Raw genomic sequence first — 24,132 nt, forward strand, 5'->3', positions numbered from 1 at the left:
TCTTTGAAGAGCAATCCCACGAGAAGGGGGGTGAGGGCTCTAGGCCTTCGCCGGTCCAGATTTATAAGTTATAGCGGCCAGAGACCCCTCAAGCCCCGGACACAAACCCTTGAGTACACTGACCAGCCCAAGACCCCTGGCTATAAAAATGTAAAATGACCAATCGATCAGGACGATCAGAGAGCAGGGGCGGGCGGCCCCTTCCATCAGTTCATGTGATGTGTGCTGCTAGGTGCCAGGGGAGAAACTAACATATTTATGCTGCGGGTGGGAAAGTTGCTGAGGCACCGGCGTGTCTGGGAAAGGATCAGGGGTTCATGTAGTGCTGTGAAGTTATCACAACCTGAAAAGTAGCTGTTCGCTCATGTCTGTGAAATAATACACTGTGGGTCTCATTACGACCCAGGCGCTAAGTGTTTAACTGCGCCGTAAAAGGCTGCGGCGCCGTTAAACACTTAGCGCCTAATTACGAGGTCCCTTTCCTGGATCCGACCTTAACGGCTGGTTTTTCCAGCTGTTAAAGTAGGGACCGGCAAAGGGACTTTGGTGCTAATAACGGTACCGCAATTTGGGGCAAAAATGGGAATGGGGAAGAGCCATGGCGCCATGGGGAATTACCGCCCCACCAACCTCGGAATGGGGTGATAATTCCCCATTCCGCCATGGCGGACAGCGGCATGGACCATGGTGCTAATAGCACCATGGTCCTCCGCCTGGGTCGTAATGAGGCCCTGTGTAACTAAATTGCCAATTACTGTCTCTGTACTTGATGACGACAGAAGATCCCCACATAGCAGAAGACGGATAGTAGATGCTGGGACCAATCACCTGGCATCCCGTATGGAGCAGGCTATATGTGTTTAGGGTCACACCAACCAGCTACCTGGATTTGTAACCTATGTGATGTATGTCAGCTGTGACGCTGTGTACCTTTAAAAGCTATTGCTCATGCTGTTTTTGTCAGAGCGCTCCGTGACAGCTGAGTTCTTCATTGGCATGTACTTGTATTTTGTGAGATTAAACCTTGTTCTCCTTGCAAGAAGTGTGCTGGGCCTTTTTCCGTAGTGGTTTGTAATTTTTTCTGGTGTGAGCGTTGAGGTGAAACATATACCTGAAAAATATTACTGGCCCTTCATCCTCATGTCTGTTGACCAGTCAAGCCTTTGGCTTAAGGTTAGATATGTGTGCATAACCTTCTGAGTTGTAAGGTAATGGTAGAGCAGAAAAGGAGTGCGTGCCCAGGGGCATGTCAGCAAATTAAGGTGGGTGTGTTGGAGTGGTAAATAGGTACACATCAATAAGAATGAAACTTTACAAATATTCACAAAATTCAAGTTATCTTAGAAACTCCTGTCATTCCAGGTCGGTCATTGTGAAAACTTTGCATGTGAGGTGTGAAAGTAAATACATGTATGGAAATATGTGCATTAAAAGGGACATTGGGCAGAAAACTATTTAAAATTTGGAGAAAATGTTTATTCGAATTTCAGAACTGATCAATGATGTTACTACTCTTTTCGACTTGTGTGGGAAGGAAGGAGACTTGGTACAGTGCATATTAGGTCTAGAATCTGCATTGAGGTGAACTTAGGTCTAATCCAAGGCAATATTTCGAAGACCAGTCTGTGGTAATACTGTCCTAAACAAGGCAAACGGAATGCTCGAAATAGAAGGAGAGCACCATGAATTTTGTGTTCTTTGTACTGGCTGGTGTATTGATTGTCCTGTCTGGTCTCAAAGATGTTAATGTGAAAGGTATTTGTATTGCGTACCGTCACAAACTGAGTGGCCCCCAGGAGCTTTGATTTCCTGTTGGCAGCTTCAGTTCGGTTTGGACTGTTCGCTGAGTTTGAGTGCGGTTTTCGGGTCGGAGCGACTTCCCATGTGCTGTTGAGAGGAGTTATGTGTTGTTAGTCTATTGTTGCAATGTGGTGAAGTGCGTGCGGAATGCTGTGCAGAGATGTGGTTGTTTGCGTTTCTGTATGGGGTGAGTAGGCAGAAAGTTGAGGTTTTAAACTTGTGTTAGCGGGTTTTCCTTACCTCTTTGTCTTTGAGTTTCTGTGCTTAACATCTATGATTATCCTGCGTCTACGGTATTGTAGTTTGTTCGCTTAGTTGGCGGGCATGTCGAGGAGGGGCAGTTTTCCTCTGTGTTACTCTAGTGGTATGTCTACCTGGCTGGAGCAGGCGAGTTCCTGGTCCTGGGTTGGCGATGATTGGGATAGAGGGTTCTGGTCACTCCCTGTCCATCCATTGGGGGTCCTTACCTATCTGAGTTTCCTCTGTGTACTAGCTGTGTGTGGACAAGGGTTGTTGGGGTGTCCTTGCCCCGTCCTTCGACTAGGGGACATTCAGTTATGGTCATGGGTTACGCCTTACACTTCTTGTTTCCCATTGGGTGCATGCTTCCTAGTCGTTTCCTTCTAGTTCTGGAGCAAAGAGCCAAGTTTTGAGTATTTTCCTGAATTCCAAATGATCCCTTGCGTTGTGCATGTTTTTTGGTAGGACATTCCAGGATATTGCTGCCAGGTGTGAGAAAGATGATCCTCAAATGTTCTTTTATTGTATGGTTTTGGTTCTTAGCAAATGTCACTGCTTGATCTGAGTGGTCTTGTCGGGTGGTAGACGGTTATTTTCTCTCTTAGGAACTCTGCTCCCTGGCAGTGGATTGCTCTCTGTGTTATGCACATTGTTTTGACATGATATGATATGATATGGCATTTGTAACGCGCCTATACACAAGTGTTTTAATTTTGAAATGTATTCACTGGTGTATTGATGTGTGAGAGGTGTGTTGGCCTAAGTAGCTCCTGGCATGGAGTGGCTGCATGTCTCCTATCAAGTCTGGAATCTAAACACAGAAGTAGAGAGAGAGGAAGCAATGGGGACCTTGGGAATGGGCAGCACAATGGGCTGAGGACATTACCCGTTTTGGTACCGTGGGCAGAATAGTGGATTCAGTGAAACATCCCATTCCGGCTGCATTGCGAACATCTGCATTTGGCATGGAAACATTGCTTTTTTGGTTTTTTTTGCAGTGGGCCCACAACATTTCGAGCCATTTTGGATGCACAAAATATGTTTGCCTCTGAATTGACTGAAATGTACGATTAGCAGCAGAAAAGCCCACCAAAAGATGGCAATAAATGTGTACCGCCCGATGTAGCGGAATCCCGCACCACTAAGTGGAATTATGCTCAAAATCCTCCAATTTCTCTTCACTGGCAGAAATCTCGTTAACACCTATTGACCAGTGGCTTGAGATCAAGATTAGAAGAGCTGCTAAAAGAGGGTCTTTGGGGGGGTTCCATAGGAATATTCGATACACGGATTATGTTGAATTGGGAGTTTCTGACCTGATGCCAAATTCATTTTATTTTATTTTTTTTAAAATTCATTCAGCCTCATTACGACCCAGGCGTTAAGGGGTTAACGGCGCCGTAAAAGGTTGCGGCGGCGTTAACCCCTTAACGCCTTACTACGAGGTGCCTTTGCGGCTCCCGACCTTAACGGCTGGTCTGTACTAGCCGTTAAGGTAGGGACCCGCAAAGGGACCTTGAAGGTAATTACGGTACCGCAATTTGCGGTACCGTAATTGCTGCCTTCCCCATTCCCATTGAGCCCTATGGGGCAACAATGGGAATGGGAAAGGGCCAATGGTAAATGGGGAATTACCGCCCCGCCACCCTTGGAATGGGGTGGTAATTCCCCATTTCACCATGGTGGATTTGGTAAGTTACCGCGTTAACCATGGCACTAATAGCGCCATTGGTTAACGCCAGGGTCGTAATGAGGCCCATTGTGTTTTTACAATTGAACCTGCATCTTAGCTCATCTCCCTGCCTGAGACTCCCAGCGCCTGCCTTCAAACATTACCCGGCCCCCCTGCGTGCACTAGGCATACACCGCCGACCGTTTGTGTTTGCATTTCAAACCGGTTGGAAATATTTTCGCTAGAGGTGTTGTGGTCGCCTTGTTCACATACAAATGTGAGAAAATAAGAAAGGGCTCGTGATCCAGGCCATGCAAATCTGTCGACACGTTCCTTCAATCACCCTATTGTTGCAGGCACAGGCCCAGCACATGCAGGTCTGTGGAAGGAGGAAGTGGCGAGGCGGGGGACTGACAGCGCCATTATTCACTGGCAAGACGTGGCAGACAGGCTGCTTCATTTCGAAAATCTTTACTTTCTATTTGCCTTTTTAAAGTCTCTTTTTTGGGAAGGCGGTCTTTGGAGCTGTACGGACAGGGCGCGGAGCTGTGCGCTTGGCAGGCGTGACCTCATTTGTTTTTTGACTTGCTCTCCTCTCGCTTTTCTAGACTACCCTTCCTGCGGTAGGTGTGCCACAGTTAGTGGTTAGAGCAGGGGGTTGGGTGTCAGATGTTCCTGAGCTCACATCCTGGCGCCTCTGTTGTCACTTGTGGTGACCTTGGATATGCTGCATTAAATTCCTGTACGTCAGGTAAGTCAACGGTAAAACTGGTACCACTGCTTAATGGGCAAAACAGAATTGTGCCGGTAAACAACCAAGTACGCCGTCTAATCTCATTCCTTGTGTTTATTTAGATCATTTTGGGCAAAACGAAGCAGCAATGTTTGTGGTTGGTGCCTTATCAAACAACAGTAAATAGACTATTAATAAACACATTTTAACGTACTCTGCAAACTATATAAATTCACAACTGTTCCCCTACAGCTCCAGCAACACAGACCCAGCCCTTACACACCTTGAGTAAGCAACGTTTATTCGTTTTTTTTTTAGTTTTATAATGCGCCGACTCGCAGGGCCGCTGCTTCAAAGCACTGGGGAAAAAAACAGGACAATGAATGCAGTACAAAATTGTGAGATCTAAACAAGGAATCAGAAGCCTGCGATGAGGTTACCTGCCCAAGTGGTCGGCTTAGTTAAAGTCGGTATCACAGATCTGAGATGACCGCTTGGTTACACAGTGCAGTTGATGCTTTTGCAAAGGCACCATTGGTTACAGAAATCCTGGTTTTATGTTATGTTATTGTTATGTTAATGTAATTTATAAAGCGTGACATTCAGCCAGATGTATTTTGGCGCTAGAGAGGGAGGCAGAACAGAAGCCAGCTGGAACTAGAACAGATACGTTTTTAACACCTTCCTAAAGCAAAGGTGGTTAGACAGGTTTTTGACCATCAGAGGGAGGTCATTCCACATCTGAGCAGCTACAACTGAAAAAGCACGTCCTCCAAGACGTTACCTCCGAAATGTAGGAACCAACAACAGGCCAGCCGAAGATGAGCGTAGCGGGTGGGTGGGGAGATATCGGGTGAATTTGACCTGGAGATACTCCGCTCCCTGTCTATGCAGCGCCCGATAGACTATACAGAGAGCCTTAAACTTAATCTGCTGCATGACTGGGAGCCAATGAAGAGAGCGTTACACAGGGGAAATGTGGGCCTCATAAGGTGATCTTGCGGCCACCCGAGTGGCCAGATTCTGTAATCTCTGAAGCCATTGGATCATGCCCTTGGGCTGAGCCAAGTACAGGGCATTGCAATAGTCAAGTCTGCTCAGCACAAGGGCCACAACCACCGGGGGATGCAGAGCAGCTGGAAGCAGAGGAAGCACCTTTGCTAATGTTTTAAGGTTATAATGACCAACCTTGCAGAAGGAAGACACTTGGCCATTCATGGAGAGAGAAGAGGAAAGAATTACTTCCATATTCCTCACCTTGGTCACAGGGACTGGAAGAACACCAAGAGAGGGAGTCCAGAAGGAGGCCGCCCACAGAGTGGGATCAGGATGGGCTCCGACCACCAACACCTCAATCTTGTTCCCATTCAGTTTCAGCCAGTTTCGCCTCATTCACTCACCAATCGCAGTCAGGCACTGATAAAAGCAAAACGACACCTCAGTCCGATCAAGATCTAACCGTATCAGGAATTGGTTTTCGTCTTCATAAGAATAGCACCTGACGCCAACGGAGCGGATGAGACATATCAGCGGCCAGGTATAAATGTTAAAAAGAATGGGTGACAAGGCGGAGCCCTACGGGACACCACAGGACAGGTGGGAGGAGCGAAAAAGAAAAGAAGCAAGAGACAACACCTGGGTGCGATCAGTCAAAAAGGACGAAAACCATGCCAAGACCTGGCCCGTGATGCCAATTTGAGACAGGCGGGTGATATGATATGATATGCTATGGCATTTATAACGCGCCTATACACAAGTGTTTCAAGGCGCGAGGTGAGCAAGGCAGGGTGGTCTATGGTCTCGAAAGCTGCTGATAGGTCTAATAAAATCAGGGAACCCACCCCGCCTGCATCCACCTAACAAACCATGACATCAAGGACCGAGACCAAAATGCTTTCGGTACCTGAACCGGCCTAAAGCCTGATTGAGCCAGGTCAAGCAAATTAGAAGCTTCCAGGAATGAAGACAGAAGGGGATAGACCAAAGATTCCAACAGCTTAATTGAGAAGGGAAGCAGAGAAAAAAGGCCGGAAATTAAAAAGGACAGAAGGATCCAAGGTAGGTTTTTTCAGGAGGTGAATGACAGTGGTGATTTTAAATTCAGAGGGAATCACCCCCGACTGACAGGAAACATTGATGGCCGTAGTGAACTCTGTTAAGCGATCGGGAAAGATCTCTGGTGCTTTCAGGTTATTGATATTAGAACAAATATAAAAGAAATGGAGGTTTGAACAAGCCAGATAACCTTTCGCAGGACCAAGGCAGGCAAACTCAAGGTTATCAGGCAATGGCCCTCATTACGACCCTGGCGGAATCCGCGGTGCTAAATGCACCGCGGAGCATGGCGGAAAGCCGCCGATAGCGCCATGGGGGTTGGCGGATTTACCACCCCATGCCGACCTTGGCGGAGCGGTAAATCCCCAATCCCCATTTTACCCTTCCCCATTCCCATTCTTGCCCCATAGGGTATAATGGGAGTGGGGAAGGAGTTAATTACGCCGCCGTAAAGTACGGCGGCGTAATTAACAACGAGGTCCCTTAGCGCCATGGTTTTCTCCGCCCGGTAAAACCAGGCGGAGAAAACCTCCATGGCGCTAAGGGAACTCGTAGTACGGCGGACGGGTCCGCCGCGATTAGCGCTGGCGGAAACCCACTCCGCCAGGGTCCTAATGAGGGCCAATACCTTTTCTTGGCAGTGGGGCAGAAGTGCGGGTCATAAGAGATATTTGTGTTATAGTCAGGTGTAGGCATCATTGTGGGGTGGGAAGGTTATTTGCTTAATGTATGTTGGCCTATCTGAGTTAGATCTTCTGTTCATGGAGGTGGATTTTTACTGTCCTGTTGTATCCTCTTCAGGAGAGGTTGTTCCCAACTTCTGGATCTAATAATGCAAAAGGTCTTCCTGCGTGTTTCAGTCTTTCAAACCTGGCATAGTTAGGTTATTGAACTGTGATGATCTTTGTGTCATTGGCGGTGCATATTTGTATACGTAAGACTTCGGGTATTTAGGAGCAACGGTTTGGAGATTTTGTGTGTTATTCTCTTTACAACACAGAGCCAGTTGAGGTTTTTCAGGCCCAGGAAGATCTTATCCGGGGGCTCGAGTCCCAACATAACTCTAGCTTCATTATTCTGGATGAGTTGCATTTGGTTTGGTTGTTTTTTGTCTAGAACTAGGCAGAGACTATTACACTTACACTAGTGTAGGGGAGTGAGGATACAGGATCTGGCCACCTCCATTTTCTGGGTAATTTCCCTTTAGGGAAACATTCTTCTAAGGATGTTGCGCTGCCAATGTGATTTTTGGTATAACGAGTCTATTTGTGTTGGGAGTGAGAGTTTAGTATTGAAACGGACATCTAGATTCTTTGCCTGCTCTGACCGGGCGTGTCCCGTAACAATAAGTGCTGGCCATTTGAAAGTTAGTGTTGTTGGGGTTCAGGTCCCAAAGAACATCATCTCTGTTGTGGAGGCGTTAAGGCAGAGAATATTATTTATGACCCAACACTGGATAATGTGCAGGAGTTCAGTTATATGCTGATTGCTGTTATTAGGTTCCAGGTTCAATTGTACCTGCGAATAATCGATGTGTAATTGGAAGATTTTTTTAGAAGAGTTGGATAATGTCTGTGGAGTTAAAACAAATATTTATTTTTTAACAACTTTATTTATTGACACTTGGTGAACAGGTTACTTTAACATTCAGTACAGTGTTGCAGACCCATCTTAGTGCAGTCACATCTGAATCAAAGGCTGCCAACAGTGCAATGTCCATGCCCCTGATAACACCCTAATCTGCCAACTCAGCAAGGTATTGGCGGAGCTCTTGCCACGCGTCTTTTGGACGATGCGTTGGCCCCTGTTATTGCCGCGTACGCATCCTCTGTGTTGTTTGCCCACACCCTACCGTGCAGCCAGTCAGACAGTGTAGGAGTGCTGCTCTATGTCCAGCACATCAAAATGGCCCTTTTAGCCAGCAGCAATCCACAGTTCAAAAATGTGCTCTGCCTTGCGGCCATTTTACCAATGTACCCCAGCATACAATCGGCTCCCACAAGACCCAGCTGCCTCCCCAGCGTCTGATGTGCACTCTCTCAGTAGACAACCGATACGGGCTAGCTGCACAGCATGTGCAACAAGTGTGCTTCCACCTCCCCGCACGTAGGATATTTCCGCACTTCATTAGGTTGGAACTTCATGAGTCTCGCTGGTGTGTAATGCAACCTATTTAGTACTTTGAATTGTATCAGACGATATCTGGTATTGATAGACACACTCTTGGTAACCCTACATGCATTCCCCCATTGCATGTCCGTGAACTCCAATCCCAGATACCTCTCCCATTTGGCCCTAGCCTTCGTAACCTACATAATACATAATACTTGCGTCTGCTTACATAGAAACAATATTGACTTCTTCTCCAGTGCCTGGGATAGTAGGTATGTCAAGCAGGGAAGCACCGTTGCTTTAAAGGGAACACTGGCCATCTAGCTGCGAAGGGTAGTAGGGGGCTCTGACATCCAAAAAAGAGGCAACATTTATTTGCGCTGTCAAATAATAGAGTTCAAAGTCAGGAGACGCCAAATCCCCGCCTCTATGGGACCTGCAAGGTACTGCCACTTCATCCTGACCTGTCCGTTCCACAGAAATAGAGAGCATTGCTTAATCAGCTCAGTAAACAACACCTTCCCAGGCCAGAGTGGGATTTTGTGGAATAGAGGAGCTTGGCCAAAACTGTCATTTTTATTAATTCCAACCGGCCCCAAAGTGACAGCGGAGCCCAACCCCATCTAGTCAATTTCACTTTCAACTTCACCATAAAGGTTGTGTTGTTCAATTCTAACGTCAGAGCCGTGTCCGTGCAACTCTTATCCCTAAATACCTCAAATCATTGGCTGCCCACTGTAACCCCAACATATCTGGGGTTTTCCGCATTGCTTTTGTTAAGGGAAATATTTCTGATTTGATACCATTAAACTGAAGGCCAGAGTACCTGCCAAAGTCCACCACCCCCCGAAGACACCACGTAAAAGAATCCCCGGATCTGGTACATACAATAGAATATCATCTGCATACAAGGATATGATCTCATGCCTCCCCCCCAGAGGAATCCCAACCTTCTTAAATCTGTTACGGATCAATGTGTCCAGCGGCTCAATTATTAATGCAAACAGTAGGGGTGATAAGGGACACCCTTGCCTGGTACCCCCTCCTAGCCACAACACAGGTGATAGCATGCCATTAGTATATACCCATGCGCAGGGGCGTTGCTAGGGGGGAGTTGAGGGGGCTATAGCCCCGGATCTTTTGGCTGTAGCCCCGGATAGAAGCTCAGGAGCTACAGCCAAAAGACTAGCTAGCCCCGAGTCCTGACAGCCTGGACATTAGCTTAGTCCCGGACCTTTTCCAGACCTAGCAACTCCCCTGCCCATGCGAACGGTTGTGTATATAAGAGTCTTACCCACGAGATAAAATTTGGGCCAAATCCATAGTTACCTAAGACCTGAAAAAAATACGGCCAAGACATTGGGCCTCATTACACGGTAGGCGGAGAACCATGGCGCAATTAGCACCATGGTTCATGCCGGTAAAATACTGGCACCTCCTTGGTGGAAAGGGGAATTACCGCCCCATTCCAAGGTTGGCGGGCGGTAATTCCCCCTTCTATCATTGCCCTTCCCCATTCCCATTTTGGCCCCATAGGGCATAATGGGAAAGGGGAAGGTGCTAATTACGGCACCGCAAATTGCGGTACCGTAATTAGCTCCCTGGGTCCCTTTGCGGGTGGTTTTTAATGCCTGCAAAAAGCAGGCGTTAAATTTCCCAACCCGCAAAGGGACCTCGTAGTAAGGCGGTAAGGATTTACCGGTACCAGTAAAATACCGGTACCGGTAAACCCTTACCGCCTACCGTGTAATGAGGCCCATTGTGTCAAAGGCCTTTTGCATATCTAGTGCCACTGCCACAGCACCTCTGCCCTGCAGCACCTGCGCAAGTACGTTGAATAGTCTGCGCATGTTAAATGCCATTGACCGCACAGGTACTAGGGACAGAGGCCTGTATGAACAACACTCAGCAGCATCTTTATCCAGCTTAAGAAGAAGAATTACAGCCTCACGCAGTGTGTCTGGTAGCATGCCAGTCACAAGCCCCTCTTCCCACACTAATAGTAAATGGGGAGCCAGCATCCCAGCAAACTCTTTATAAAAATCTGAACAGAAACCATCCGACCCCGGCACCTTCTGGCCAGGTAGGTTTTTTATAACCTCTATAATTTCTTCCACACTAACAGGTTCTTTCAGGGCCGCTCTAGCCTCTCCAGATAGCAACGTTGTCCGTATCCGGCTCAGGTATCGATCTATATCAGCATTTGTGGATGTCCCTTTCAGGGTGTATAGTGCAACGTAGAAGTAAAAAAAGAATGTATTAATGACCACATCCGTATGCTCCACCGAACCATTCTGTCTTGTGATGCAGCCAATATGCGCGGTCCCTCTTTCAGTGCTAAACACTCGTGACAGCATCCTACCGGGCCTGGCGGCCTTCCTGTAGCGCCTAGCTGCCGCCGGCCTATCACAGTACAGCAATTCTCTACTGGCCGCATCTCTAAGCGCGTCCAGTGCATCCTTCATATCCCGCCATAATGCAGGCAATGGTTCATTCGCATACCACTGCTGCAAGTCTGACAATTCTTTTTCATAGCGGTCTATCTCCCTCCTGATACTCTTCATCACCCCAAATTCAGTCAACATCGCTATACCTCTCATGTAAGCTTCACATGCCTGCCATAGAGTTGCTGGGGAGGCAACCAAACCTGTATTCATCTAAAAAGACAGCACCACATGTTTACGCACATTCGTTGTAAAGGCAAGGTCTTGCATCGCCATATTCTTGAAGCACCATCCCGGCCCCCGCTTCCTCCATCAGTCCACCGCAAGCTCAACAGCACTGGTGAATTATCGGAAAATGTGCAGGGAAGAATAGTGCAACCTTCCACCCTGTTAAGCAGCATCCCCGTGACCAATCACAGATCTATACGCGAGTGCATGTTGTGCACCGACAAATAATATGTGTATTCCCTACGTGTGGTATTCAATCTGCGCCAGACGTTCACCAAATCTAAATCTTCCATGTGTAATAAAAGGGTGCGGACCCTAGACACTGTTGATATTCAGTCCAATCCCAGATGCAATGTAGTATTAAGGTCCCCGCCACAGATCACTGATGTCAATGGTTATTGAGCGCACAGGCTACAAACGACTTCATTAAAGTCTGAGTCATCTATGTTAGGGCCATAAATATTAATTAAGAGAACGCCCTGCCCACACAATATACCATGCACAGTCACAAACTGTGCAATTTCATCTGATGTAGAGTTCAGAAGTAAAAATGAGAGAGAACAGTGTATAAAACCATAACCCCACTAGTTCGGGATGAGAAGGTTGTATAGTATCTGTTCCCCCATCCCCCACCCCAGGGCCAGACGCTGTACTTGTGGACCTAGCATACGAGTTTCTTGTAAAAACAGTATTTTCACCCTTAACCAATTTGCATATGCAATTATGTTGGGGGCCTTCATAGGGCACCCCACATCTCTAACATTCCAACACAGTAACTTCCCCACTTGACCCGCCCTTTCTTCCTGCGCCATGTGTTTCCTTCTATATTCTCTTGAACTGGGGATCTGCCTTTTTCCCTTCCCACTCTTGTCCAAACCGTCACCAAGTGTTTTTTCTTATTTCACCCCGAACCCGAACATCCGCCTCCCCTCCCTCACCTTCATAGCTCCCCAACAGTGAACCATTCAAACGCACTTGATAAAGGCGCCGTGCAGGAGGATCAGTAGTTATGCACTCAGGGACTCAAGTGCCAGAATACCATTGTCCTCCCTCCGGAATTCACTGCGATTAGATACCATGTGCACGTGACCTACGGATCGCTTGATCTCCACCACTGACCGGCGAACTGTTTAGGTGGTATTCACCACCCGACCTGACAGCAACGGGATCTGTGCCTCCACAAATGACACAGTCAATTCCGGAACTGTGAAAAAAACAACTTATTGTTGTGATGAACCGGAGACGGGCAGGGAACAGCATGTTGTAGGTCACATTCCGCTCTCTAAGCAACTTTTTGACACCTGCAAATGTTCCCCGCTCTTGTTGCACCACCACTGTGTAGTCTGGATATATATGCACAGTGTTCAATACCATTTCTAGCGCCTTCTTCTCTCTTGCTGCTCGCAAGGATCAAGTTTCAGTCTCAATAGTTCATGATGCGAGCTATAATTGGCCGGGTGTAGCCTCCTGGCTTCGGTTTGACTGCCAAGGCTCTGTGGGCACGTTCCACTGTGAAATGCGGGGACCACCCTGGATTGACCAGGTGCTCCCGCAATTCATTTTCTACCACCACTTCCATGTTGCCTTTTAGTGCGTACATTTACATACATTGTTCCTGCATGACCTAGATTTGAGGTCCTCAAATTTCGCCTTGACCTTTCTCATATATTGAGTCAGTGTTGAGACTGCTGCCTTTAGTGTGACCACATTGTCCTTCGTGGTGCTTAGCAAGTGTTCGCCATTGGTTATGCGCAGTTTTTCCTTCTCCAATTGTGCCCCTAATGGATGAGACATTAGGCCTCATTACGACCTTCGCGGAACGGGTTAACGGGCTCCGCTAATGGAGGCGGACCCGTTAAACCCATTCTGCGAAATTACGAGGTCCCCTCGCGGGACCCGGTAAGGACGCCTGGTAAAACCAGGCGTCCTTACCGGGTCCCGCGAGGGGAAGAGGGAGCTAACAACGGGCCGGTCGTAATTGGCCCGTTGTTAGCTCCCTCTCCCATTCCCATTGAGCCATATGGGGGCTCAGATGGGAATGGGGAAGGTCCGGGCCCGGGTTCCCAGAGGGAGGAATTACTGGACCCTCCGAACTCGGAATGGCCCGGTAATTCCCCATTCTGGGAACACGGTAAAGGAGCATGGTTTGGCAGCAGTCATGGAGCTAATAGCTCCATGGCTGCCGCCAAACTCGTAATGAGGCCCATTGACAGTAATACTGTCCAACTTGCTATTAACCAATGTGAACCCTTGTTGCATTGTCTCCATCATCTGGCACAGGTTAACTGGAGCTTCCCCCTGAGGTGCTTTGCCCGATTTCATGATATGAGGGTACTTACTTGTACTTGCAGAAGCCTTCGGGGTAGGTTTAGCAAACTGGTCCATTGCAGCTCATTTCTCCGCACTTAATCCTTTCTTCATCATGCCCCACCAGAACAAGTGAGTACAACCCCATCAATACAACTGGTGCTCCTGTCAGGCCCCTTCCAGGCTTCCCACTGTCTCAGCTGGCTGCCATTTGTCCTTTCAGCGATCCCGCCCCCAGTTATGTTCCCTCTACAGTTCATGATGCAGCGGAATCTGAGGCGCATCTGTGTCTCACTCTATGCCTCCCACCCCAGCAGTTCTCGCATTCAAAGTCTCCTCCATGCTCACCACCACCTTAAGTTGGAGGCGTCTCTTTGCACATTAGAACTGAGACCTATTGCACTGCCACAGCACTCCGCAGTACAGTTGGGCCTGAGGCACTTCCAATTCCCTCTCCGTGCCACACACCACAGCAGACCTTACCTTCAGGGGCACCTCTTCCACTTTAATGCAGGGTGGCTCGGTCCAACGTGGCCCTGTTCTTTATATTTCCCAGTATGCCAGAGGCAGCCAGTTGCGGGCTCCACCTTCCAAGATCCAGTGGCTCCTAAAATTATACCAACTGCAGGGATTCAGCAAGTGAGTGCTGCTTATGCTGCAGCCTGAGCGCCGGCCAGGACACTTCTCGCAGCGTCTCGTCTTCCTCCTTTTCGCCGGTCCCCACTGCTGGGATCTACAATGCGGGTCACTGCACGCCTTCTGTCTTCACTGGCTCCCGAGTGCACTGATCCCTTCAGGCCTGCTCAGCCCCACACCTTCCTTGCAGGTACGTCGGCAGTTGCACCGTGGCCCTGTCAGCACCCACCCAGGCCTTGTCTGCTACCCATTGCTTGGCACACGACAGTAGAGGCCAAGGAGCAGGCATAGTCAGTCAAGCTCACTGGTCCCCACCGCTTCAGTCCACCGCCTGCAAAGGCTCACTCCGGGTACGTTTCCAGATGTCTCCGTCCTCTCCTTGGCCTCCACACTGCACGGGGACTGAAGCCTGCTCCACCTCGCCACGTTCTCCTGTATTAATGCTATTTTCTCAGCTAATATCGGATCGCTACTCCCGCCAAGCCACCATTAGTTGCACCGGTCATTGACTGCCAGGATTCGTGATCGAGGGAGAGCCAGCACTTGCTCTTGCAGGAGAGAGATATCAAGAAGTCACCTCACTTCACAGAGCTCCAGCACTGTCCACAATCTCAGCTCGCCACGCAACAGCAACCCCCCAGTCTGAGGAGCTTAATGTAAACAAAAATAGCCTCAGGATAAGATGGAACCCTGGGGGACATGACACTTTAAGGGGAAAATTGCTGAGTTGAAGTCTCCCATTTTCACCCTAAGTGTACAATCGTCAAGGTAGTTGGTGTTCCTCTTAAAGGCAGTACTATTTATTCCCATCTGAACTTTTAATGTATGTGTTAGTGTATGTTGGTCGACTATATCGTGTGCTGATCAATGAGTGCTAAAGCTCTTAATGTATTGTTGTCAAGTGCTTTCAGAAGGGTTTCATGAAGTAGAAGGTTATCTTCACTGTGGAGGACCAGTTGGATGGTAATTATCATTTACAGGCTTTTAGTAATTAAAGGAATGTCAGATGTGGGTCTGTAGTTTTCAGGAGTCTCTGGGTCTGTATTCATCCTTTTTAGTTGGGGTGCTATGGTGGCAGCCTTTTGTGATGTCAGGATTCTGCCTGATGTAAGTGATGTGCTACCAAATTCGATCAGTGGTTTGCTATGTTTTGCTTAATCAGGTTGGCTTTTTGAGTTCAAGCATTTACTTTCTTAGTGATATCAAGCTCTTCAGCTATAATGTAGTTGAATTTCATAAACGTAGGTGAAAGGTTCTGTTTTAAGGCGGCTGCTGCGTCTGATCATTTCTGTTGTTCGATGTTAACTTGAATTTTGGCAATTGTATTCTGAAAGACCTTAACAAGAGAGTTGGCCTACTCCTTTGGGGGTTTGGGTTCATTACTAATTTGTTGTGGGGGGTATTAGTGCATTGTACATTTTGAAAGTTTCTATAGTTTTACATTGTACAGAAGAGATATCATGTTTTCTTCCTCGCAATTGTCCTATGTTCGCCTGTGCTAGGAATATTTCTGCATGACGGTTTGTCATTCAGTGTCTTCGATTAATTTCCTGTATGTTCTAGGTTGTGCCCTGTCCTTTTAATTGAAGCCAAATCTTCATTGAAATATTCGTTGTTGATTTTGGTTATGGTTTTATTATTTTCTGTTTCTTTGGTGAATTAATGTTCAGTCCCTTACTGATTTCAACGTTCAGTTTTTCCAGTGAGAGGGAGGGATTGATTTTGTCAATCTTGTGCTACTTTGGTTAAGTTTTCCTCAAAATGCTGTTTGTTTATTTGTCTGATAAGGATTTGGCGATTTTGGTTGGCCTTTTTGGTTAGATTATTTATTTGATGGTTGTGGATCTGCCATTCGTTTAGTAGCAGGCGGTGATCAGACCATTCAATTACACGTGTGTGGTCTGTCTGAGGCAAAACTCAGGTGAGCTAATGATGTCCTGGGCATGCCCGTCTTTGTGTGCATTCTTGTTATTTCAGAGTTTGAAACCCAAATTATTTGTGGTTTGGGTAGATAGTTTGGAACTTGGATTATATGGTTGGTTGAGCCATAGGTCAATATCCCCAATTATAAGGATTTTATTTGATATGGCCTTTGAGGCAAAGGTGGGATTGGCACTCCACAATAACTGCTATGGAGATGTTGTTGTTGTAGCATTTTCACACACATTTTGAAAACAATGAGAGGGATGTGTGTCCAGCTGGGATATCATTAGCCTCTCTGGGTCAGCGTGGGCTACTCCTCCTCTTTCAACAGTTTTATTTGATGCAATCATTTTATAGCCAGGTGCTATCATGGAGTCAATGACTGATTGGTAATTGCTAGTGATCCAGGGTCCTGTGATTCCTTGCCCATGCATTGGCAGTTTTTCAGCGGATCTACTGTTAATTGTGCCTATTGTTAGAGATGTGGTTTCAGATTGCTTGGGTAGGGGAGAGATTGTGGGTTTGTGGGGGTTTAGGTGGATAGCTGGAGTAGGGTCTTGTAAAGTGAGCTGGGTACCCTGGCATTTTGGGGGTTAGAAACTAAGCAGTCTTTCTGTGGCTATGTACATTCCTGGTTGGAACAGCATTCAGGGTTTTCCAGAGTTATGATATGATATGATATGATATGGCATTTATAACGCGCGTATACACAAGTGTTTCAAGGTGCGATGTGGCAAGGTAGGGGGAACAGCGGGAAGACAGAGACAGCAATCCTACTAGGCCAAATGTCATTCAGATGGCGCAAGTGCAGGGGAAGGGGGAGGAGTAAAAGTACAGAGTGGGAGGGTGGGGAGAGGACAGTGCAGGACATAGGGTAATAGAATAAATAATAAACAATTAGAAAAGTAGGGCCAGCTGGTGGCAAGTGCTAGGGTATGTAAGAGGATTCAATTCAGCACTACAGCCAAATTAACGCCTAGTCTATAATACTGAATGAAAACCCTTATTGATATATCTTTAGGTCCAGTTCATGCGTTCTGGATGACTACCCTTGTATGACACCCCTCTCTTGGAATCCCCCTGACCCCACTGAGCCAAGAAGTAGTTCTGTTTTGCAAGTTTAAAAGGTTTATTTGATAAATTAAAATATAGATATCACACTTTATAATAAATTAATAATTGAATATCACACTTAATCTGATATGGGAAATATTAACAACGGAGAATCTGGCACTAGCACACTTCTTTATAATGACTAATGAGTTAACATGAAATGGATAAGGTAGCACACTGGGAAATAGGAACAAAAGTATACTGTGGTAGAGGATGCTTTATGTAGCTCAGGTGGATGCAATATTCACTGAATGCAATACAGAAAATACTCAATGTGATTTCAACCCAACAATGTAATCACTTTTCTCTGGCTATTCACTCCCCCCCTCTTTATGCAATGCAAGGAAATGGGAGGAACCACACAGTTCTCAGAAATGCAATCAATGTAATCAGTTCAATCCCAGCAAGCTTACAGAAAACAGATAGGAGTTTTGAAAACACAGGCAATGCTTGGATATGTGCTGGCAATGAATGAGAAATATGCTAAATTTGCTTTTAATTCCCTTATAGAGGTTCAGGGTGAGTGGTATCTAGTTAATATTAGTCCAGGCTCACACTAGCAATGATGCAGGAATGATTAGCAGGTTAAACGAATTTCTGGCAATGAAATCAGGCAGCAGCAGTTTTTTTTTACATGTGAAGAAATTGCAAATCGCGGCAAAATTCGCGGATGCGTGTTTCGCGATTGCGGTAAAACTATAAGGGCTAGGAATGCGGTTCTTGGTGCGATTCAAAGCTACGATTCTAAGCTATCAAATAAAAGTTATTGCAAGTCTCTAGCACAAACGGTTGCGGAGATATGAGCGATTTAGTAAAGGTCGTTTTTGGTTTTGTAAATTTTAAACGCACACTTTTTCAAAATGACAAGTGACAAATTTTTGCAGCTAGAATGACAGGTGACAGATTTGGAGCTATCAAGCAGTTCTACTTAGGTTAAATAGATTGAATTAGATGAATTTAAACTAAGAGATGTGTTCTGAGTTTTGCTAAGTACTCACAAGAGATTTTGAACCGGAAAGCGGCTTTGTCACGATCTGGTCAACAGTCTGGTCAGGTCTTTCCGGGTTCTGCTCACAGCGCCTGGTCTGGTCTCTGCTAGGCACAGCACTGCTTTCTCTCTAGTCTGGTCTCAGCTGGGCACAGCACTGCTTTCTCTCTGGTCTGGATAGATTGAAGTCTCTAGTTTGGCTTTCTGGAGTTTGATGGAGGTAAGTATGGATTTTTTCCGGCAGGGCTTCCAGCGGCAGATGGATTTTGAAGGTCCCTATCTGTCCTGACTCTGTGCTTTTATGTGTTTAGGATGTGGGTGTGTTCTAGCATCACTGACCCTACCTCTCTCTCAGCTTCTAATTGGTCAAACTTTCATCCCTTACTTGATTGGGGGAATGAAATGAAGTGTCATCATGATGAGGTCTGTTTATGATACAGAGAACCCACCCCTGTCAACTTTACACACAATCTATATCTGACCTAAAAACATATTTGCACAGGTACACATTTGTTTAAAATTACATATACATGGTGTGGCTGAATTTAGCCATGTCTATGTCCAAATCTGCTCATTCTCGGAGCTTGCATTCAAAGAGTGTACATAATTGACTTTTTAACTGCTTTTCCAATTTCCGACATGGACCCAACTTTACATACATGTGTGCAGGGGGTAGGGACATTAACTGATGAAGTTTCAGATTTTTAACATGCACACATTTAGAGTAATATCCACTTTTCCGCTAAAACCCCCCTGAACATACCACCGGTTCCTACCACGTCTTAAACTGTGGGCAGAAAAATCACAAGAATTATGGTATCATTTATAAAATTTTCACATGTCCGCTCTATGAGTTATTCATCTTTTTAAAGTTATGTTCTGGCTCCAAAGGGGTGTGGTTTACCCTCAGCACAAGGTTGAATTTCTGGTTCTTTCCAGTTCTGCCAAGCCAGCTTGCTTCTCACAGGCAGTGCTCCTCCCAGCTTCTCCAGGAGGAAGCCACTTTTTACGACGTCTGTAATAAAAAACCTTTGCCTGAGTGGAGAGGGCTTTGTTCACTCTCTGGCAGAGCACAGGAAATTCAATTATCAGATGGATGGCATATCCTCAGCTTGGGCAGCAAAAGGAAGGTTGGCCTGGGAACACAGTTGTGACTCAAGTTACACTCCTGATGGGGGTTAGTTGCTAGGCAAAATCAAGTTCCTTAAGCCAGACCTTCAGCTAACTTTTTGTTGCTTTTAAAATAACTTGTAATTTTACACATGCAGCTAGAATGCTGATTCTAAGTGCAAAACTATGACATTTCAACAGTTACAAAGGCATGTGACACCAAACATAGGTCACTCATTTAATTTAACATTTTCGATTTTGGTGGTTTTAAATCCAGTTGCAGTTAGGCTTAAGCTGCTGACTCCATAGCATTTTTGTTATAAGCATTGTTTTTGGGCTCTTCATTTCCCAGATTTTGTAGGCACACAAAACTCCATTCTGCCAAATGTCTGCTGGTGTTCAGTGAATATTTTGCACATGTTGCAATGTTTGAAAATAGGCATTTTGACTTGCCTTCAGAAACACACAGAGTGGTTTTAAAACGCCGGCTTTTGGATAGTGGTGAGTACTGGTACTGCACTCATTTTTGGGATTTAAGAAATGAATTCCCCACACTTCTAGGTTGCATTTGGCAATCAGCATTGCCATTCCCAATGGTTTCAGACTACTGTGCGGGTAGTCCAATGGTGGTTTTAAAGCGCTTTGAAGCTAACCGGCGCTACTGTTTTTCCTTTGGCAACCCATTTCCCTCATGGCAACCCGGCCTTTCATTCTCGCACTGGTGGGTGGCAAGTGAGGCAACCATTTTGGTGGGCGCACAAACTGCGCAGCTTTCCTGGATTTCGGCGCACATGTGGGTTTTCCGCCATCTTGAATTTCCTAAGCCCACAGCACCAAATGTTGTAGCAGGATAGCTTAAACGTGGGTCAGGACACCCAACAAGTAAGTGCAGACATCAGGTGTCAAGTGCTGGTGGGGGACTGTAGGGATACAGAAAACAGTCCCCAAGTGCGGGGGTAGCCAGGGAGGCAGTGCAGGTGTGTAACTGGCGGGAGGGGACCTGAGCCCGAGATCAGAGGTTGGCCAGGTAACCAGTACAGTTTCAGCCAGGAATTCAGCAGGGGAGAGGAGGAGAGAAAGCAGAAGCAAAGAGGAAGGTTTCGAGGTGTATCCGGAACCGGAGATGGTTCTCCTCAAGTTTTAGGGTGGCAGGGAGGCTGTTTCGGAGGGAGGCCCCAGCTGAGGAAAGAGATCTTCCACCAACACGTTGCTTGAAGAAGCTGCTGACCCTGAGGGGGTTGGTGGCAGATGAGCGAAGAGCTTGAGAAGGAAGATATTTAGGAAGAAAGCGTTAAAGGTAGTGAGGACCCAGGCCCCAGATGGCCTTGTGGACAATGCAGAGGGTTTTGAACTTAATCCTCGCAGCCACTGGGAGCCAGTGCAGAGATTTCAGTCCTGGAGAGATACGATCCCTGGGCTTGAGGCCAAGGACAAACCTTGCAGTCCTGTTCTAGATGAGTTGCAGCAGGCAGATTTAGAAAGAGACTGATGTAATAGTCCAGCCTAGAGAGAACCAGAGCTCTGGAGACAGTGAGCTTCTGGGGGAAGGAGAGGAAAGGAAGAATACCTCTGAGGAGGTGCAGCTGGTAGTTTGACTTCTTAGAGACGTCAGAGATGTGAGGAGAGAAGGAGAGTGTGGAGTCGAAGATGACCCTGAGGTTTTTAGCCTTGCATGTGGGAGAAGGAAGAGGGCCAAGAGAGGCTGGCCAGAGAGTGACAGGAAAGGAGGGAGCGGGTGTGCCGATGAGGAGAATCTCAGCCTTACTGGCATTAAGGCAGAGGTCATTGGCGGCACACCACTCCTGGATAGCAGACAGACAGTCAGAGAGGAGGGACGGAGAAGAGGTGGCCGAAGGTAGCCTGAAAATGATTGTTGGTATTGGTGGAGTCGGTTCAAGGTGAAGTGCTTTGAAGGTTAAGGGTCAGTTGGAGGTTTCATACTGTCCATAAGTAATCTGATGAGCACGGTGGGATATTTGCACTTGTCACTAGCCATTGGCTAGGGATGTTTGACTTTTGATGATTAAGACATGCTGTGGACATGTATAGAATTGAGGTGCTGAGTCACTTTTTCATGACTGGCTAGTAGCTTGCAACCTGAATTTTTGTTTCGTTAGTCTGTTGAAATTAAGGTTGAGTTTCTAGCCTGGAATATTATGGTTCCATAAGTGTATGTTTTTATGACCAGTTTGTCTTTTTGTGTGGATAGTTAGTTGTGTCCCAGAATAGTACTGCATTAATAGGGGTTTCAGAAAATTAATTGAAAAAAAGGTTTTAAGGGCAATCTGCTAGAGATGATATGACAGGTTATTTATAACGTGCTTAATAACCAGAGGTTTCTAAGCGCGGACCCGGGGAATGAACCTGTGGTGCTCCATATCGTCTTGCTTCCAAGGAGAGCATGTTGCCCCTGAACTATCCTGCCATGACGAGGTGATTAGTAAAAATGAGAATGCCAATGCATGCACCGTTCTTCGTTAATATGGCCCCCAATAGCAGTCAGTCTATGTTTGGGTTATTATGGAGGTACTTCGTTCTGAAATTTTTATGTCCATTTTTAGATTGCATTTCAGGTGGGATGTTAATGTAATGATAATTCCTAAGAGTATTGTGGTGATATTGTCCATTTCAAGAAACGGCTGTTCCTGTGATGGTTTGTGAGGAGTTTGCAGGAGTGGTGGTGTTAATATAGGGCCTTTAAGGGTCATTTGCAAGTTTTCAAAAGGAGGTCAGATGCAAATTATACACCCACAGCAATACAATACCCCCACGGTCAGATTAAATGTTTTTAAATGCAGGCCAGATGCAGGTTAAATATATCACAGAGTATACAACAATTTAAGGGCCAGATTCAATTATTTTGTAAACAGGTCAGATGCAGATTAAGGGCCTGATTCATGGACGTGTTTTATAATGGCTCAATCCCATAGGAAAACGTTCCATGAATCAGGCCCTAAATAGATCAGCATTAATACAGAGTTTTAGGGCGCAGCAGCCATTTTCTTAACACAGGTCCGAAGAAAAATAAATGTACAGATGAGGACAGGTTCTGTTTTTTTAACTGTAGGTCTGAGACCAATTAAAAAGTCCAGCTTTATCCGTACAAAGAAAACCTTCTCTTTCGGGGATCTGTCGATTCTCCCAGGGATCGCCAGTGTCTTAAGTCTCCAGTCTCAGAGAGCAGGCAGAAAGTCAAAACACACTCTGTGCACTTTTTGGTGGCAGGAAACAAGTTGGGCCATCCGCGGGCGGACAAGCTTTTTCATATGCAGCCAGCAAATTGTGGAATGGGCTTCCATCGGCCCTTAGAGGCATGGTGAACCATCTACAGTTTCGACAGGTGCTGAAAACTTACCTGCCTTAGGGCCACTGCAGTGGGCGGTATGCTTACTTTTCCTTGCGCCAAGATGCCCTCTGGCGTGCAGCGTTACAAATCCAGATAACATAACATCCATGATTTCCAGTAAGCTCCAGAAACCCTCCTCCTTGCAAACCTGGGGACTCTCAAGAGTTTGGGTTTAAAAGTTGCCTTTCTGTGCTGAGAGCAATAGAAAGGCATCACAGGAACAAACACTGCGTCATCAGTGTCCTGATTCATACATAATGCAAATTCACCCATATCAGGTCAGTTTACATATCCTAAGCTTCTAATAATTCATAATATTATTTACCATTTGTATAGTGCACAAAATACACTGTGCTTGTTCTTGATATTAGATGTTTTTATTTCCAAACCCAATGGTACTCAATTTATCGACCTAGGAAGGATGAAGAGCTGAGAAGGCCCTACAGGTGTCATACAGATGTCAGAAAAAAGCGCGTAACTCGTGTGACATTTTAAGGGCTCAGGCCAAGTTACTTCCTGATGCCTATATCAGGGACTGTCTAAGACAGAGCTGCAGGGAGTTGGGTGGGTGAGGAGAGGCTGCAGAGGAAAGTGTGAGAAGAAGGAAGCAGGAGAAACATGTGAACACAAATCATATTAATGCTTTATTTGTGGCCACAGATGCACCGTTACTTTACTTGTACTCAGCTGATAATCCCATCACATATTGGGGGAATCTAGCAACCTTTGGCCATCAGCATTGTTTTTCAATTTTTTTGAACAATCTATCATGTTCTACCTCTCTTTTGAGGGTTATTCATTTTATGAGAAAGTCTGGAGGCACGCAAAAAATACTGCATTTTCTTTTGTTTTTTAAATTTGGCATGGGTCTCCCTAACCCAAGCCCCCATTTCTAACCCTTAAAACACCACTACAACCCCATCCTGACCCATTTTAAGCCCTTTACCTCACTACCCTTTATTTATTTAATTAATGTTTGCAGTGTGTTTCGGTGTAATGGTCCACTCTGAAATGTAGCACTCTGTACTGTTTTTGCTATTTTAAATGGATACCGCTGATAGCCGCTTAGTGCGACTTTATGGAGATGGTATCTTGCAGGTCTAATGCTTAGCAAATAGGGGGGTAATGCTAAGCAAAGAGACCACCTGGTAGAATCAGGTTTGGACCAAGTCTACTCCCTTTCAGCCAGGGTAGAGCTAGAAAGTAATTTATGCAGAATGACTTGGACCTGGGAATGAAGGGCTCAAGGTGGCACCCCCAATAACCCAAGATGAAGGTCATTCAAGTGTGCATAGTGCAAACAGATCAGATCCAAGTGAGTGCCTTCTTAGAATAAAAATAGAACCATGCAACACATGTCAATAGATGTGATGCCTTTGCAAAAGAACTGTCATATGTACTACAATGAGGCACATGTGTTTTGGC

General features: G+C 46.2%; 1 long non-coding RNA gene across 1 annotated transcript in view; it reads left to right on the forward strand.

The window, feature by feature from the left end:
• The first annotated feature begins 4,235 nt into the window (after positions 1-4,235).
• Positions 4,236-24,132, forward strand: part of LOC138513104 (uncharacterized) — a 105,611-nt gene continuing 85,714 nt past the window's right edge. The window contains exon 1 of the long non-coding RNA XR_011281705.1: positions 4,236-4,463. This is a non-coding gene — a long non-coding RNA (uncharacterized lncRNA). The remainder of the gene's footprint in view (positions 4,464-24,132) is intronic.

This window comes from Ambystoma mexicanum, chromosome 12, assembly GCF_040938575.1.
Source record: "Ambystoma mexicanum isolate Mex_15411 chromosome 12, UKY_AmexF1_1, whole genome shotgun sequence".
NCBI classification, from domain to species: Eukaryota; Metazoa; Chordata; class Amphibia; order Caudata; family Ambystomatidae; genus Ambystoma; species Ambystoma mexicanum.